The sequence below is a fragment of the Elephas maximus genome, chromosome 3 (genome assembly GCF_024166365.1).
Source record: "Elephas maximus indicus isolate mEleMax1 chromosome 3, mEleMax1 primary haplotype, whole genome shotgun sequence".
In the NCBI taxonomy this organism is placed as follows: Eukaryota; Metazoa; Chordata; class Mammalia; order Proboscidea; family Elephantidae; genus Elephas; species Elephas maximus.
Window position 1 is genome coordinate 157,982,986 of NC_064821.1, and position 19,280 is coordinate 158,002,265.

The window sequence follows — 19,280 nt, forward strand, 5'->3', positions numbered from 1 at the left end:
ACTGAGCCAGGGGTGGAAAAGTAGCTGAGTGAGATGCAGCTGGGAGGCTGCTGGCTAACTCTCGCTGTGCTGTCAAACTCCACACGGAACTCTAGGGGTCTGATAAATTAGAACCTGGCCTTTTGAGTCATCATGGAGGTGTATTTTCCATGGTAGTAATAGAATAGGTGGTACAAAGGGTTTGTGCTTGGCTGGTAACCTAAAGGTTGGTGGTTCAACCCACCCAGTGGCACCATGGAAGAAAAATCCTGGTGATCTGCTTCCATAAAGATCACAGCCAAGAAAGCCTTAGGGAGCACAGTTCTACTCTGACACACATGGGGCTGCCATGAGCCAGAATCAACTCAATGGCACAATATGACAATGTCAAGATAGATTATATTTTATTTAAGATTGTTATCTTGATTTAGAACTTTAAAATATATAGACATATGGGATGAGCCTTCATTTGTACTCTTGCGCTGAGACCTGCAAATGTTAGGGGAGGGTTTGCCCAAATTAGCTCATTCCATAGATGGTATCTCTAATTATTATCAGGTTTTTCTATTCAGTGGAAATCTGATTTCTAGTATCTCCCACCTGCTAGTCCTAGATCTGCCTGGTGAGCAACAGTATAATTCTACTCCCTCTTCCTCACAATATTCTATTTGAAAAGAGCTCTCTTTGCCCTCTGCTTAGGCTTTTCATCTCCACCTTAAGCACCCCTCTTCCTTCAGCTGTGCCCCCTAGGATGTGGTATCCAGATCCCCCAGTGTTTTGGCTTCTCTCCTGCTGTTCTCTAATGCACACAGCTGGGTTCTACTCTCTCTTGAGGACAGAAGAGACAATGCCTTTCACTGAAGGATGTTGGATTTGTGTTAGATATGAACTTGAAAAAATTTTTTGTCTCTCATTTTTCTCCTCCCCTCTAACATGCCCACATTATTTTTCATCTTTAACTTGGTGGAGAAGACTCTTCTGCCCAGGCCAGTTCCTCCACTGGGATCTTGTCCCTTCCTCCCTCCTCCAGGATCTTGATCCATTAATGATCTCTTGGCTTCAGCTTCTCTCTATGTAAACATGCTCTAGTCTCTCATGTCTTCAAAAGACAAAGACGAAAACAAAAACTCTCCCAATGACTCCAGGGCACCTTCTAGCTAACCAATCCCATTCTTCCCTTCACATTTGAAGCTTCTTGAAAGGATACTGAATATTCACTGGCTCTACCTTTCCCCAGAAACCCTAGCGGTGTAGTGGTTAAGAGCTATGGCTGCTAACCAAAAGGTCGGCAGTTTGAATCCACCAGGTGCTCCTTGGGAACTCTATGGGGCAGTTATACTCTGTCCTATAGGGTTCCTATTAATGGCAATGGGTTTTTTGGTACCTTTCCCCACGCATTAATTCCTCAGTCTACTGAAATTAAACCCTACTGCCCCTTAAACTAATCTCATCACTGTCACCAAAGGCCTTTAGTTCCAAATGAGCCTTTTTTAGTTCATATTTTTGTTGACCTTGGGTAGCATGTGGCACTGTTGATGACTCCCTCCTTGGTATTCTCCCTCCCTTGTCTTTCAGCATCTCTCTCCTGGTTTCCTGACTATCTCTTTGGCTGCTCTTTCTCAGTTTTAATTGTTGAGGCTGCCAGGAAATGACTTTTCTTCCACCCACCCTGTAGCCATTGCTGTTCTCGGCGCTAAGATCTTGGTCCTCTGGGTCTCTTCTATGTAGGAATTATGTGCCCTGAAATTTATACTTATTTAATAAGCTCATCCTGTCCATGTTCACTTGCAGGCCTCATAGATATTTTCTCAGTGATAAGCAGTATATTCCCCGAAAACTCATATTTCCCCACAAATCTGCTTCTCTTCCTGTTTCCATTTCTTGATTGGTGGTACTGCTCCCTGCTCAGAAATCTAGCATTTTCTCTATACCTTTTTCTCTCCTTTACCTCAGAGCACCTAGCTTAATTCGACGCCCTGGAATGGATCAGTTTTATCATCTCTATAAAATTTTATCGTACTATAAAATGATTCTCACTAATAATCATGAAATTAAACAAATGTGCTTCATGTACTCGTTAAAATTTGTACTTACCCAAGTGTAGTCCGTATTCTGTTTCACTGTTTAAATTTTAAGCATAAATAAAAACTCCGAATGGTCAAATAAAATGACAGAGTTGGATTACCTCAAGTTCATTTTGTTCGTCTCTACAGTCACAGCATCACCATTGTTTATTTTGAATTTGCTGTTTAAAAGCAGAAGTATGTAGTTCTGCAGAAGCTGGAGAGACAAACTGTGCCCAAAGTGAGCTGGAACAATTACAAACTTACTTTCCAAAAGGATGTGTGTAGCTGAGTTAGTGAAAGTGAGGGGGAGCCCACTGGATTACTGGGAGTCCTCTGAATTAACTTCAGTGTAGAATACAAAGTTTATCAGGGGCGAGCAATAATAAAGTGCCAGCTTGAAGCTTATGTATACAGTATTAACCAGTAACTGCAGCGATTGTTAGAACCCAGATCAACAAAAGTCTTTAATTTTTGTTGTGGGGAGTGGATGAGTAGCAGACTGCCTTTTGGTTGGTTTTACTGTTGTTTTCATCTTATTTTAATATTGCTCGTTTCTCCCTATTCTGCCCTTGGTCGCCACCCTTCCCTTGCATCCAATGTCTCTCTGACCCCGAGTCCTGTTTGTTAATGCCCTCTCCTCTCCAGCCCCCCACCACTGTGAGAGATGGGCCCTGGTCATTGCCTGCTCTGTTGCTGCACCTTTCCAATGGCCTCTAGTCTCAGCTGTACCAGTTTTCCTTTATGTTGCTGACAGAGTAATCTGTTGCTTGATGGGATAGTTTAGTGGCTATTCAAATATCAAAACACCTTCAGACTAGTTGACACGTGGCTGCTGCCCTGCAGCTCCCTGGTGACCCTTCATGTGGGGCTCCTGGGCCCCCCATCAGCAACTAAAGGGTTAACAGCTGGCACAGCTCCCAGACCCTGCTCCAGGCTCATGGCCTTTCTATTCTGATTGGTTGGTGCCAGTACTTTAATTTTTTTTCTTTTTCTTTTTTTTTTTTTTAGCATTTTAAATATCATTCTTGGATCCTTACATGGATCTGATTACATCACTCCCCTGTTTAAAACCTTTCAGCCACTCCCTATTGTTCGTGGGATAAAATCCGAACAGGGCTCTTTCTCTTCTGCTCTTGGCTATTTACTTCTCCAGCTTAATTTTTCTCCATCTAGTCAACAGTTATTTATAGAGCACGTGTTGGATTTCAAACACTGTCCTGGGAACTTGTGATATAATGATGACTGAAACAAACCTCCTGCCCTCATGAAGCTTACATTAGAGTGAAAAAGACAAACATTAAGCAAATAAATGAACGGGTAATATGCTAAGTGATTAAAAGAAGAAAAAAACAAACAAATAAGCAGGAGGAGAGAACTAGATGGTCGGCAGGAAGACAGTCCTATTTTATACAGGTGGGCAGAGAAGGCCTCTCTTATCAGTGCTGTTTAAACGGGGACCCGAAGGAAGCAAGGCAACAAGCCTGCTGGTATCTATTGGATGCGCTCTCAGCAGAAAGAATGGCAAGTGCGAAAGACCTGAGGTGGTAATGTGTGGTGTGAGCAAGCTACAACGAGGCCAGAGTGGCTGAGGGGAGGGATAGAGGGGAGACCGATAGAACATAAGGTGATTTGAAATAGCAGAGGTGCATATCATAGCGGATCTTAAAGACTCTGGCAAGGACAGAGAATTTTACACTAAAAGGGAAACTTTTAGAGAGTTTTGAGCAGAGGAGTGACATGATCTGGCTTATGTTTTAGAAGGATCATCTAGCTGCTGCTTGGAGAACAGGCCATCAAGGGCTACTGTGATCTCAAGGATACCAGCTAGGGAGCTTCTGTGAGAGTCCAGATGATAGATGATGGTGGCTTAGGTAGGGTGGTGATGGAGGTGAAGACATGAGGTGGAATTCTGGATCTGTCTGGAAGGTAGGGCTGACGAGATTTGCTGTTGGATTTGATGTGGTGTGTGTGAAAAAGAGAGTCGAAGTTTTTTGGCCTGAGCAACTGGATGACTGGTAGCACTATTTCCTGGGGTGGGAGGCTGGCAGGAAGAGAAGGTTTGGGGAAGGGGAAATGATGTATGTCCCTAGGGCCTTATGCTCAGCCAGAGGGTATTGGAAGCTTGCACACATTGCTTCCTGTGCCTCACACTCCTTTCTTTCTCAGCCTTGCCCATCTGGCCAGCTCTGTGACTAAGCTGGGTGCCCTTCCTCTGTCTTCCACAGCACCTTGGGTAGAATTCATCTTAGCACTTATCACTCTGTATCACAAGGCTGAGTTTTCCCATCTGTGTCCCATCATAGGCTGTGAGTTCTGTGAGGGCTAGGACTATATCTTTCATTTCTAATTTCTAACATTTTGTACAGTGTCTGGCATGTAGCAGGTACTCAATAAATATTTGAGGAAAAAGGTATCATAAATTAGGTGTTATTTTAATCTTTAACGAGCCCTGGTGGTGCAATAGTTAAGTGCTCAGCTGCTAACCAAAAGGTTGGCGGTTCGAACCCCAGCAGCTCCATGGAAGAAAGACCTGTCAATCTGCTCCTTAAGGATTACAGCCTGGGAAACCCTATGGGGCAGTTCTACTCTGTCCTGTAGTTTCGCTAAGAGTCCAAGTAGACTTGACTGCATACAACAACATTTTCATCTTTAAAATTAAAAAACTCCAAACCTGTTGCCATCGAATTGATTCCGACTCATAGTGACCCTATAGAAGAGAGTAGAACTACCCTATAGGGTTTCCAAAGAGCAGCTGGTGGATTCAAATTGCTGACCTTTTGGTTAGCAGCCGAGTACTTAACCATTACCCCACCGGGGCTCCTTTTTTTTTTTTTTTTTATAACTTTTATTAAGCTTCAAGAGAACGTTTACAAATCCAATCAGTCTGTCACATATAAGTTTACATACATCTCACTCCCTACTCCCACTTGCTCTCCCCCTCTTGAGTCAGCCCTTTCAGTCTCTCCTTTCTTGGCAATTTTGCCGGCTTCCCTCTCTCTCTATCCTCCCATCCCCCCTCCAGACAAGAGTTGCCGGGGTTCCTTTTAAAGCTAGAAATCTACTTTTGAAAATCAGCCAGTGAAAACCCTATGGATCACAACAGTCTGATACCTTTGTGCATGGAGTTGCCGTGACTCCGTGGCAGCTAACACCAACAACAAACAGGATGATATCTTAAATCCTACTTCCAGTCTGTGATTCGGAGTCTGGCCAGACAGTGCCTGGTGGCAGGATACTGATTGCAGGTACAGGCCACACTCAACCTAGAAAGGCCATGAGCCTGGAGCAGGGAAAGTCTTTATGGAAGCAGACTGTCACATCTTTCTCCTGTGGAGTGGCTGGTAGGTCCGGATAGCCAACCTTTCAGCTAGCAGCTGAGCGCTTAATTCATGTGCCACAAGGACTCCTTAGGTTGTGTATCCAATAACAGTTTCCTTCCTCCTGGGAAGGTGATCACAGCTGTGGCATTCCCAGTCATGAGTTCTGCATCGGGAAGAGTTCCTTACAGAATGGAGAATTCAGGGCAGGGGGTCCTATACTCAGAACCAGCAGCCAGAGTCCAGCCTCATATGTCCAGTTATACTTGATTTTTTAACACTACTCAAACTACAGCTAAATCTTGCACTTGCCCTGTAAAAAGTAGCCACCATTCCCATCACCTTCTGGAAAATAGGGAGAAACACGATAATCAGGAAAGCAGCCCAAGCATAAAGCCCATTGGTGGCAGAGCCAGGAAGAAGACCAAGCTTCTTATCCAACAGTTAAATCTAAAATCCATGTTAAAGTAACAATTTATGTATTTTTCCTGTATGATCCAATCTGGCTTTATTGCACTCAAAATCTGGTGTTGCAAACATCTTATCCCTATCGATACATGAACTCGGTTTTGACAACCTTAATTGTATTTTACTGTATTAGTCTTTTGGGTTTCTGTGCTTACTTTACTTGTATACCCACATGAATGTTATGTGCCGAGCACAGGCTCTCAGGATTGTATGTCTATTAGTCTTGTTTCCCCCTTTTAGGATCAAAAGCTCTTGGTGGGCAGGGACCACTTTGTCTGTATCCTTGGTGAACTACACGACACAGAGCAAAGCCCTTCACAGAGTGGGGGCTCCTGGACACCAGCAGATCGGGCCAATAGTGGTTGTTTTGAAACCTGAAATTTTCAACCCCTGAGTACATGTTATGCCAGTATTAGAGTTTCCTTTGCTGCAGCTGGCAGTGGAGAGGTTTAGAATGTGTACAGAAATGGCAAATGCTGAAAAGAATAGTAATTTAATCCTAAACCAGCTGTTTTGAGACACTATTTTTTTCTCAGATCAAAGAAAGCTGGAAGGCTAAATGATTTTTCACACCTAAGTACAAGCCTCTGGAAGACCTCCCTGATCATCTCATCAGTAATTTCAAGACCAAAGTCAAATAGGGCTGTGCCGTTCCACATCTCGCCCTGCAATGCTGGGATTGTTTGAATGTTATTATTATTTTTTTAATGTCTGGTTGCAACCTGTTGCATAGAGTTAGTTCGGACTCATAGGGACCCTACAGTTGGACAGTTTATTGTAATAATGGAAGGAGAGAAACTGTAACTTTGGACAAAATCTTTCTAAGTTCATGCTATTGAAAGGGGCCAACTATGCTGTTAAGTGGAGAGATTTTAGAGGTGCTAAGGGAACATACCTTTGGTTTCTGACTTCAAACAGTGAATACTATATTTAAAGAAGTCAGATCAGAGTCTCAAGCAAAGTATTTCATTGGAGCAAGGAAAAATCTAAACCAAAGGAAAGATGCTTCTTTTCTTCTAAAAGGCAGTTCTCTATTTTATTTTGCTTATGAAAATTTAGTGAACAGATCTATTGCAGATGGAAATTAAGCCAATGGAGTTCAAGCCTCCGCCTTCAAGGCATCCATATACTCCCAGTAATATCCCATCAGAGGCTTGATGGTTAGGTAATAATTAAAACAATACCTTATGCTTGGGTAAGGAGCCCTGGCGGCACAACGGTGAAGCATTCAGCTCCTAACTGAAAGGTCAGCAATCTGAACCCACCAGCAGGAGAAAAGACCTGGCTGTCTGCTCCTGTAAAGGTTACAGCCTAGGAAACCCTATGGGGCAGTTCTGCTCTGTCCTGTAGGGTCTCTATATGTCAGAATCAACTCAATGGCACACAGCATGCTTGGATATTCCTTATGTAATTATAAATAATACACTTTCACATGTCTTATTGGAGTCTTCATAACAACCTGTGAACTAGGTCAGTGGTTCTCAGACTTAGATTTCATAGACTATTACAACAATAACAAATAAATAGGCTTGACCAACACAGGTTTACCAACTCCTTATTTTGCTAAACAAGGACATAAAAAAAGAAAATTATATGATTACAGTCTGTTTTTACCATCATTTCATAAAAGCAGGATTTTAATACCATAAAACTAGACAGAACATTACTTTGGAATAAAAGGCAATCTTTTGAATTGAACACGTTTAACCTAGTTAAAAATTTACTGCATTGTGTACTACATCGTTTTCACATCTTTGTTACAGACTGCTGAAAACTTCATCTTGGACTAGAACTGACTGGCCCACAGACTGATATTTGAGAACCACTGAATTAAACACTATCTACACCCATTACCAGATAGGGAAACAGGCTGGGAAGTTAAATGAGTCTCCCAAGATCACACAACTAGTGAGGGCAGAGCCAGGGTGTGAGCCCAGGTCTTTTGGCTTCAGGCCCGGGGGGGTTTCAGCATACAGCACAGCCTTCTCCTGTTTTTGAAGAGACAGAGCAGTACATATATATCCATGTTAGCAAGCTCCCCAAAGGATTAGATGGCCACTTACCACTCTGTTGGTAATGGAGTGTAAATGCGCCTCCATTCATGTTTCTAGAGCAGCCACTTTAATCAGCAGCTCTCATAGACAACAGAAACCCCACTCCCAGGCAGAATTTGATGGTCCTTAGCCAGACCCATTCCTGTGCTCCATTAAATACTCCAAAACTGACAACGCTTTGCTTTGCACGAAGCCTCCCCTATACCCCCACACTCAATGGTTATTAGTATTATGCCTATGACATACTTTGAGTGAGAAAAGGTGCAAAACTCTTTCATAAACATCAAATACTCGGATTAGGCCTCTCTCGATTCCTGGAGGGCGTGTAAATTCGTTCTGAGAAATGAAAAAACCTTAGGAATTGTGTTGAAATTAGGGTTTGGACATATCTTCTCTCCATCCCCATTCTCACTGCATTCCTCTCCTTTCTAAACCTCTGCCGACTCTTAGGTCAACTCTAAGAGGTTTGTCAGAGTTGGACTTATAGTCCAGCCGTCCCAACCCAAGACCCAAACTTAGTGGCAACCTTTTCTTTTCAAAAAGCCAGTACCTCGCCCTTAGATTAAGCTAGGAAAGCATAAGGGAGGAAGACTATAAACAAATATCACCCAAGGAAAACTTGCCAATATGAGTAGGGTCCCCTGGAGAAATATGTGCTCTCCTTCCCTCTTGGTGCTCAGCAGCAAAATGGCAACTTTGGACTCTTTCCTTTGCGGCCTAAAAGCCCACCCCCCAGCTCTCTACCCCGCCCCTACTGTGCTGCACGACTGAGCAGATATGACTGGATTGGCCCTGATGGGTAGGTTTGACTGTCCAGCAATATTTTAAGCTCCCAGCCAGACAGCTTTTTGAAGGGAGGGATGTTTGGAAAACAATAGGAGAGAGAGAATGGAGAGCTGTGTTGGGTACTGAGGGGAGGTGGGTGAGGGAAAGCTGATCTCTGAAAGCTTAGATGGGGCTTCTGCAAACTCCAAAAGTTTGCTTTAGCAGACCAGCCTTCTACGACAGGAGACCTTTTGGCTTTTCTCCAGAGGCCATGAGCCCAGGGGCATTTTCCCAGGGCCTTATCATCAGCTTAGAGAACCTTAGGGATATGGGGACAGTGAGAGGTCACCCGTGTGCATCCCTTGGCTCCCAGTTGGACTGTGCCAAAGCCACCACTGAAATCCAGTTGTCGGCCGTTTTTTCAAAGACGGTATTTCAGCATGCATTGGTGATTTGTTCTTGTGTCTCATCACCTTCAGTAGAGTAATCACCCTCTCTGAAAAGGGGCCTTAAAATCCCAAAGATTTCTGATGTTATTTGTCAAGGTAATAACATTTTCCAGCTATGTTTCACTAATAATTTGAAATACTTTTCAGAAGCTGCAGCCCAGTTAAGGGGATCGTGCAACGTCAGCTAACATTTTTAGATTTCGGTGCTACCACCTGTGAAATGGAGGTGTGGTGTTTCTGTGCACCGAGAGGCTCGGGTGACATACCAGCGTGGCTTAAGGAAGAATGATGCTTGGGAAGCGCGCTTGGAGGGCATGAACACATGCCTTCTGGGCCTCTCTAAGGCCAACTCCCTGTCCATTGGCCGGGACCTACCACTACACTGGTATAGTAAATGGCTGTTTTGGTCACATTTTCCAAACCAAAAATTGGGGATGTTTTATATTACATTGGTTGTTCCGTGGTAGAATCTCACCTGCCACGCGGGAGACCTGCGTTCAATTCCCCAGCCAATGCACCTCATGGAGAGCCACCACCCATCTGTTAGCGGAGGCTTGTATGCTGCTGTGATGCTGAAGAGATTTCAGTGGAACTTTCAGACTAAAATAGACTTGAAAGAAAGGCCTGGTGATCTGCTTCTGAAAATCAGCCAGTGAAAACCCCATGGATCACTACAGTCTGATCCGCAACTGATCATAAGGATGGCATAGGACTGGAGCAGCGTTTGGTTCTGTTGTGCATGGGGCTGCCAGAAAATCGGGGGCTGACTGGATGGCAGCTAACAACAAAAACAACATACAAGCGCAAATTTACTTGTGGAAATAATGAGGCCAAAGTAGTTGAAACTGGGATTGTATTAGGAAGCCTGCAATGTATGAGTACATTTGGTCTTTCATATCCACGGGTTCTGCATCCGCTGATCAAAAATATTGGGGGGGAAAAAAAAGGAAAGTTCCAAAAAGCAAAACCCGAATTTGCCTCATGCCAAGCACTACGCTGAATCCACGAGAATGAAGTGATGTGCAGACATCTCCTGCTGTAGCCTGCCGCCATTTCATAGATCCAAATATGTGCTCTCCAGCACTCGGTGTTTGAGCATTGTTCACCCCAGTCTTGTCATTATTCCCTAAACAATGCAGTACTGTGTAACAACTATTTACATAGCATTTACATCGTGTTAGGTAATCTAGAGATGATTTAAAGTTTATGGGAGGATGTGCATAGGTTAAATTTTATACGAGGGACTTGAGCATCCTTGGATTTTGGTATGGGGGGGTCCTGGAACCAATCCCCCGTGGATACCGAGGGGCAGCTGTACTAAAATGAAGGTAACTTTGAGGGTAAACCTGAAAAAAAAAAAAAAAAATCTAAGCACTTGCCCCCTCCCCATTTCCTGTCCTTTCTGTTGCCAGTGAGCATATTGCATTTTTATGGTGGCACTTTGAAGGAGGATGATATTAACGTTGTGTGAGTCTCAGATTTCATTTTTATTAAATGTTCACTAGCCCACAGCCTTATCTATTTCAGACTTCTGATTTCTTTTCAACTCCCAGATTTGAGAGCTGGACTGGGATAATGCCCCACAGGGAATCTCTGTCAAGGCTGCTCCCCCAGGAAGCTGGAGGAGACAGAGGGAGAAACCCAATCATTACTTCTGAGAGCTTTCAGTAAATGATTCCTGAAGCTTGCACTTTTCCTGGGATAGTCCAGAACCTACAAAGCTTCTCTTTAAAGTGAACTGTTCCCTGTTCAAGGCCTCCCAGTCCAACTTGGCGAGCATGCTGTAGTGACCTCTTCTCTAATCATCTTGTGGGAGATGTTCAGGGCTGGAAAAACAGGAAATGTCCACATAACTCCAAAGCACTATAGTCTCTCAGGTTTGGACAAATCTAATTTTCTAATTTAGCATTTTCTTTGCTTGCTTACTCTGTTGACCTGGCTCTTGCTCCTCCAGGTATGGGCATAAGCTTATTTAAGCAGCAAGGCTCTTTAGAGAGAACCAGGTGAGCCCTAGCATAAGATGAACTGCATTAAATTTACCGGGCCTGAGAGACTGTCCTTGGGGAGTCCCTGAGGTGACTGGGACTGGGAGACTAAGAGTCTCTCTTTCAGCTGCTGGGATATGTTGGGGGAGTGAGTCTCTGAGGAACACAGGATGGGGGCTGTGGGTGAATAGGGTCACCTCCTTGAGTATATCTCAGGCCCAGCTCTGGCTTAACGGCAGGGTTTGGAGATTCATTCAACATATTTTGTCGAGCCCCTACTCTGAGGTTTTGGGGACGCATCAGTGAGTCAGATGAAGATCCCTGCCTTAGCAGAATATACATCTAGTGGGAGAGGCAGAGAAAAGCATTAAACACAATGAATCAGTGAATTATGCAGCATGATAAAAAACCAGTTGCCATCAGGTTGAATCTGACTTACAGTGATCCCAAGTGTGTCAGAACAGAATTGTGTTCTATAGGATTTTCAATGGCTTGTTTTTCGGAAGTAGGTTGCTAGGCCTTTCTTCCGGGATGCCTCTGGGTGGACCTGAACCTTCAATATTTTGGTTAGCAGTCGAGTGTGTTAACCATTTGTACCACCCAGGAACTCCATATAGTATGTCCCACCCCCCGCAAAAAACAAAAACAAAACCCAAAAAATCCATTGCCATTGAGTCGATTCCAAGTTGTAGTGATGCTATAGGACAAGGTGGAACTGCCGCATAGGATTTCCAAGCCTGTAAATCTTTATGGAAGCAGATTATTACATCTTTCTCCCACAGAATGGCTGGTGGATTTGAACCGCCAACCTTTCAGTTAGCAGCCGAGCACTTAACCACTTCGCCACCAGGACTCCTTTCTATAGTATATTAAAAAAAAACATTGGCATTGAGTTGATTCTAACTCATAGCAATCCCATAGGACAGAGTAGAACTGCCCCATGGGGTTTCCAAGGAGTGCCTGGTAAATGTGAATTGCTGACCTTTTGGTTAGCAGCCGAACACTTAACCATCACACTACAAGGATTTCCAAGGGCTCCTTAGAAGGTGATAAATAAGTGCTACTGGAAAAAAAAAAAAAGTATGTCAGGGTAAGGGAGTTTGGGAGAGCTGATGGAGGGGAGGTGATGCTCAAGTAGGTGTCAGTGAGAAGGTGAGATTTGAGCAATGACTTTAAAAGAGGCGATGGAGGGAGCTGTGAGGGCATGGGGGGAAGAGAAATCCAGGGAGATGCCAGACAGTGTGAAGGTTCTTGACAGCAAGGAGGAATGGGCAGCAGAGTGGGCAAGGATGTGACATCTTGGAAAATTGTAATTTTTTTCTCTTGATTGTTTATCCTTGTATGGTTTGTTCATCTGCATGCCTTTGAAACTCTGACAAGAAGAAGAAACGCACTTCAGCATCCAGCCTGCAACTTTGTCCTTCTTTTCTACCACAGACTTTTGCTAAGCGGCTACTGTGTGCCTGGTACTGTGCTGGGGACATGCAAATGGACAAAGCCCAGTCTCTGTCCTGGACGTGATACCCAGCACATGCAATGTGCAAAGAGACCCCCAGAGAGTCCCTCTGCTCAAAGAGAGGAGGGACTGTAGGAAATCTGGTCCACCATATCTCACCCAGTCTGGGCCTTAGGGCTGGGAGTCTCCATCTTGTAGGAAACAAGGGCAGTGGTCAGTGCTAGCCTTTGGGGCAAAATTACCCCAGCTTCACCATTAGGCAACAGCCTGACCTTGGGTAAGCGACTTTTCTTATCTCAGCCTCAGTTTTCTTTGTGAAAAATGGGAAACAGTGTCTACCTCAAAGAGTTGTAGTGATGAAATAAAACAATGTGTGTGAAACTGAGTTCAATCTTTGGCACATAGTAAGTGCTTGATAAATAGTAGCTGCTATTACTATTATGGAACCCTGGCAGTATAGTGGTTAAAAGCTGCGGCTGCTAGCCAAAAGGTTGACAGTTCAAATCCACCAGGTGTTCCTTGGAAACCCTATGGGGTTCTACTCTGTCCTATAGGGTTTGCTATGAGTCGGAATTGACTCGACGGCAACAAGTTTTTTGTTTATTACTATTATTGGCCTTGAAGATCAAAGACCACAGCCTTCAGTATGGACTATATCTTAACATAAAGAAAACAAAATCCTCACAACTGGACCAGTAAGCAACATCATGATAAATGGAGAAAAGATTGAAGTTATCAAGGATTTCATTTTACTTGGATTCACAATCAACAGCCATGGAAGCAGCAGTCAAGAAATCAAAAGACGCATTGCATTGGGCAAATCTGCTGCAAAGGACCTCTTTAAAGTGTTGAAAAGCGAAGATGTCACCTTGAAGATTAAGGTGTGCCTGACGCAAGCCATGGTGTTTTCAATTGCATCATAGCATGTGAAAGCTGGACAATGAATAAGGAAGACCAAAGAACTGATGCCTTTGAATTGTGGTGTTGGTGAAGAATATTGAATATACCACGGACTGCCAAAAGAGTGAACAAAGCTGTCTTGGAAGAAGTACAACCAGAACACTCCTTAGAAGCAAGGATGGTGAGACTGCATCTTACATTCATTGGACATGTTGTCAGGAAGGATCAGTCCCTGGAGAAGGACATCATGCTTGGTAAAGTACAGGGCTAGTGGAAAAGAGAAAGACCCTCAAAGAGATGGATTGACACAGTGGCTGCAACAATGGGCTCAAGCATAACAACAATTGTAAGGATGGCGCAGGACTGGGCAGTGTTTTGTTCTGTCGTACACAGGGTCACTATGAGTCGGAATGGACTCGATGGCACCTAATAACAACAGCATTGGCCTGTCCCTGGGTGGTGCAAATGGTTAAATGCTCAACTACTAAACAAAACGTTGGCAGTTCAAATCCACCCAGTCACAGCTTGGAGGAAAGGCCTGTTGATCTATTTTTGAAAGGTCACGGCCATTGAAAACCCTAGTGCAGTTCTACTGTGACACACATGGAGTCACCATGAGTTGGAATTGACTTGATGACAACTTTTTTTTAATGTATTACCATTATTAGGGAGAATATTTGGATACCATTGGAGAGAGATGAAGGGTTATTTGCTTCATCGGCATACGGATCAATACTTGCCTTTTCTTGTTTGTGCCACCTGTTCCTCCCTGTCTCTCCTCCCTGGCCAATTTGTGAGCCAGAGATTCTTCTTCATCACAGCCATTTGGCTTAGGTTCAAGGGCTCCCATGCCCTGCTGGGCAAGAGGTGGGCTGGAGGGGGATGGGGGTGCTTTGACCCACAGGAGGATTTCCAGCACAGACGGGTTGTCAGGGTGAGGCGGGGCTCTCTATTGAACTGAGCAGCTCATGCATGAGAGCAGATTGTGCCAATTCTATAGAGCACGACCCTTCGGCCTGGGCTTCTCCTGCTAACAAAGTTATCTTTCCCAATCTGCTTAGGCAGAAGGGGGACACACTTCCCGTCCTTGTGCTAAACACACAGAGCAGGCAGGACCCAGGGTAGAAGCCGTGGATTCTCCTCAGCTGCCCTGTCACCTTGTCGAGAGGACAACAGGGTGCAGAAACTGACTACTGGGTGGGAGAGAAACCAGGGAGTGTCCTAGTATTGTGCGTACCTGGGAAGTGCAGAGAGAGCATCCCAGAGGAGGGGCAGGGAGAGAGGCTGCTGCAGTCTGCCTTGCCAGGGTGGGAGCAGTTAGTGATGCTCTCAGGCAGTGGGTCTCAAATTGTGGTCCCCAAGACCAGCAGCATCAGCACCACCTGCAAACTCTCAAACCCCACCCCAGACCTACCGAATCAGAAACTGCGGATGGAACCCAGAAAGCTGTTTTAACAAGCCTTCTAGGTGATTTTGATGCACACTAAAATTTTAGAACCGTTGCTTGAGATTGCCCTAGCCACAGGAAGTTTCCATCCTGACCCTGGTGCCCAGAACATTCATGTTACACAGCCCGCCCCCATCCCTTCCTGCACTTCCTGACACTCTGCCACCAATAGACGGTCCTAGAAACATTTCTTTGGGTCTACCTAGAAAAAGACGCCAAGCCCAAAACGCTTGTGAAGAGTTTCCTGCAGCCTCTCAGCTACCATGTTAGTCCAGTTGGTACAAACAGTTAATGCAATTGGCTGCTGATGGAAAGGTTGGGGGCTTGAGTCTACCCATATGCACCTTGAAAGAAAGGCCTGGTGATCTACTTCCAAAAAATCAGCCATTGAAAACCCTGTGGAGCACAGTTCTACTCTGACGCACATGGGGTCACCATGAATCAGAATCAACTTGATGGCAACTGTTTTTTTTTTTAGTATATAATATCATAAATCAGAAGCGTAGGAAAAATTTTTGTACACGCATGGCTGTGCATCACGCCTAAGGGGTAGGCATCTTTCTCTCCATTTTATCAAGACTCAGTGAAGTTAAATAATTTTCTCACAGTCACAGAAAGAAAGGGGCAGGGGCAGGGCCGGGGCTGGAACCAGATCTGCTGACTCCAAAGCCCATGTTTGCTCTGGACTGCCCATGCTGTCTCCTTTAATTACCAGATGCAGTTCCTCTGGGCTGACCCTTCAGAACATCTGGGATCTCCATAATTTGTGCTAATTAGGCAACATTTGGAGTGGGTTAAAAGAAAACCTTTTTTTTTTCCCCCAAAGAACCAAGATAGTGGCAAATATTTTCTAAATAGATCAATTCATTTTGCATGTGTCTATATAGATATATATTTTAAATTATAAATGTGTGGCAAGAATATTTGCACATTGGAAACAAAGTCAAACAGTGTAGGAACATGCAGGGTAAAAAGTGACAATCTCTCCTTAAAGCCCTTCTTTCCACCCCATACATCATGTAACCATGCTTAACAGTTTGGTGGGTATCCTTCCGGACCCTGTTCCTGTGTATATATGTAATGCATTGCATATCTGTGTGTGGCTTGCATTTTTCACTTAATACATCTTGGTTAGCTTTGAAGTACGTGTGGAACGACCTCCTTATTAATGGCTAAGAGTATTCCATACTAAGGACAACCTACAGTTTGTTGAGTCAGTTCTCTAGTCAAGGACATTTAGGTTGCTTCCAATTTTTTTGCTGTTGCAAAAAGTTTTATTAAAAAATCCTATGTACGTATTTTTTGAGCACATATAGGGATATTTCTGGAGGATATATTCTTAGATGTAGAAGTGATTGCTCAGAAGATAAGTAAAAATTAAAAATTGGTAGCTGGTCCCAACTTTTCTCCAAACAGGCTGCACCATTCTATGTCCTCAACATAGCTTGCCAGAGGGCACTTCACTGTATATTCTTGCCATCACTGGCTATTTCCATCTGTCTTTGTCTGGCTTCTCTAGAGGAGCAAAGCCAGTGAAGTGTGTGTGTGTGTGTGTGTGTGTGTGTGTGTGTATACACACACAGAGAGAAATTTACATCAAAGAAATGGATGATGGAATTGTGGGGGCTGGCAGTTCCCAGATCTGTGGATCAGGAGACAGGGTGAAGACCTCTGTTGGCTCACGTGGTTGCAGGGGCTGATGAATCCAAAATCTGCAGGTCAGGCAGCAGGTCAGAGGCTTCTGCAGACTTATGTCCCAAGAACTGGAGGTCAAGTGGGGAGAAAAGTGCAGGGCCGGGAAAGAGGAAGAGCTTTGCCAAAACATCCATTTATATACTGGAGGCAGGCCGCAACCCCAAGGAAACTCCTCTTTCAACTGATTGGCTGCTCACATCAGATCACCAAATGGAAGATGGTTACATAGTGTCTGCCAAACCACTGAGAAGCACAGTCTAGCCAAGCTGACATATAACATTAACCATCACACTATATTTACACTTTTTAAAATTTTATTGTGCTTTAGGTGAAAGTTTACAGCTCAAGTTAGTTTCTCATTCAAAAAATTTATACACATGTTGTTTTGTGACATTGGTTGCTATCCCCACAACGCAACGACACTCACCCCTTTCCACCCCAGGTTCCCTGCATTCATTCAACCAGTTCCTGTCTCTTCTTGCCTTCTCGTCTTGTTTTTGGGCAGGAGTTCCTGATTTAGTCTCATGTGTTGGTGGCTTAGTGGTTAAGAGCTACGGCTGCTAACCAAAAGGTTGGCAATTCATATGTAGCAGCCACTCCTTGGAAACCCTATGAGGCAGTTCTACTGTGTCCTATAGGATTGCTATGAGTTGGAATCGACTCCACGGCAATGGGTTTGGTTTTGGTTTTAAGAAGCACGTTCCTCACATGTGTTATTGTTTATTTTATAGGCCTGTCTAATCTTTGCCTGAAAAGTGGGCTTCGGGAGTGGTTTCAGTTCTGAGTTAGCAGAGTGTCCGGGGACCATAGTTTCGGGGTTCCTCCAGTCTCTGTCAGACCAATTAGTCTGGCCTTTTTTTGTGAATTTGAATTTTGTTCTACATTTTTGTCCTGCTCTGTCAGGGACTGTCTGTTGTGATCCCTGTCAGAGTGGTTGGTGTCTTTACATTTTTTTGACAATGACATGGGAAGAAAATATCTTGTTATTTTCATTTGCATTTTTCTGATTATCAGAGAGGTGGAGCCACTCATTATACGCTCATGTGTTGGAGTTGACTCAACAGTAGCGAGTTTTTTTTTTTTTTTTTTTTGTGGCACAATAAGGAGCCCTGTTGGTACAGTGGTTAAGTGCTTGGCTGCCAACCAAAAGGCTAGCAGTTCAAACCTACCCCTGGCTCCGTGGGAGAAAAGACCTGGTGATCTGCTTCTACAAAGATTGCAGCAAACCATGTGGGGCAGTTCTACTCCGTCCTGTAGGGCCACTATGAGTCAGAATCAATTCAATGACACACAACAACCAGAGCTCTCTGAATTGCCTATTCATATTCATTGTCCATTGAGGGGAGGGGGGATATTATCTGCTTTTTCCTTGCTGATTTATAAACTCTTTTTATTACTTATAGCTATTAGTCCTCTGTTATATGTTGTAATTTTTTCCCCCCAAATATCACGTCTTGTAACTTTGCTTTTAGTGTGCTTTGCTGTACAGATGATTTATATTTTTACCTAATCAAATCTATCATTTTTAAATTTACAGTTTCTTGATGTTATGCCTTGCTTAAGAAGACTTCTACATTTCTTTAAAATCGTGAAACCAGTTAGGAAAAACATTTTGTAAGAGCCAATTCTGTCTCAGATCAGCATTTAAGCCTGGGTCTGTGAAAAACTATGAATTGTCAGAGCAATATGAGTACTACCTATTTTCTTCCTAGTTTTTCTTGCTTTTTTCCTCCCTACTGGCAGAGCCCTGTACTGGCAGAGCCCTGGTGATGCAGTGGATAGTGCCGAATCTGCCAGCCACTCCTTGGAAACCCTATGGGGAAGTTCTACTCTGTCCTATGGGGTTGCTATGAGTCAGAATTGAGTTGACAGCAACTTTTTTTTTTTCTTAAATGATAAAAGGAATTATATCATTTTGTTTTCATCATCTTGGTGCATTTGGCAGCAGATTTCATCAACATCACCATTTTCAAGGGCCTTTTGTGATTTGCAAATCAGAAAACCAAACGAGAGGATTATTAGTGCCCTTTTGCTCCTTGTAGGGGTCTTCGTTTTGCCTCTTTATGGTTCTGGATGTTTGATTTGTACTTATATTCAGATATCATGAGTGGGTAGAGAAACAGAACAAGAATGTTATGATTTTTTTCTCTTTTCAGGCATATTTCCTACTCTTTTATGGGGAGGGAGCTCTTTTCTTTTGCCTTTTTCTTTTCTTTTTGAAATTGTTTTGTGTATCTCTAGGGCTAAGTCGTTACTCTTTCTTGGTCCGGTGATTTCCACTGTCTGTCTGGGGTGATTGTATTATAGATACTTGCTCTCTTCTGTCTCAGTGTACGTGGTAGAGAGAATAATGGTCCTACAACGATGTCCATGTCCTAATCCCAGGAACCTGTGAATATGCTTTGCTACATGGCAAAGAGGAATTATGGTTGCAGTTGGAATTTAGGCTGCTAATCGTCTGATGTTGAGATTGGGAGATTATCCTGGGTTATCTGGGTGAGTCCAATGTAATCACAACGGTTCTTAAATGGGGAAGAAGGAGAACCAGAGACTGGCAGCATGAGAAGGACTCAGTCATTGCTGGCTCTGCAGATGGAAGGGAGCCATGAGCCATGGAAACTGGAAAAGGCAAGAAAATGGCTTCTCCCCCAGGGCCTCTAGAAAGGAATGCAGCCCTGCAGAATTTTTAGCTCAGTGAG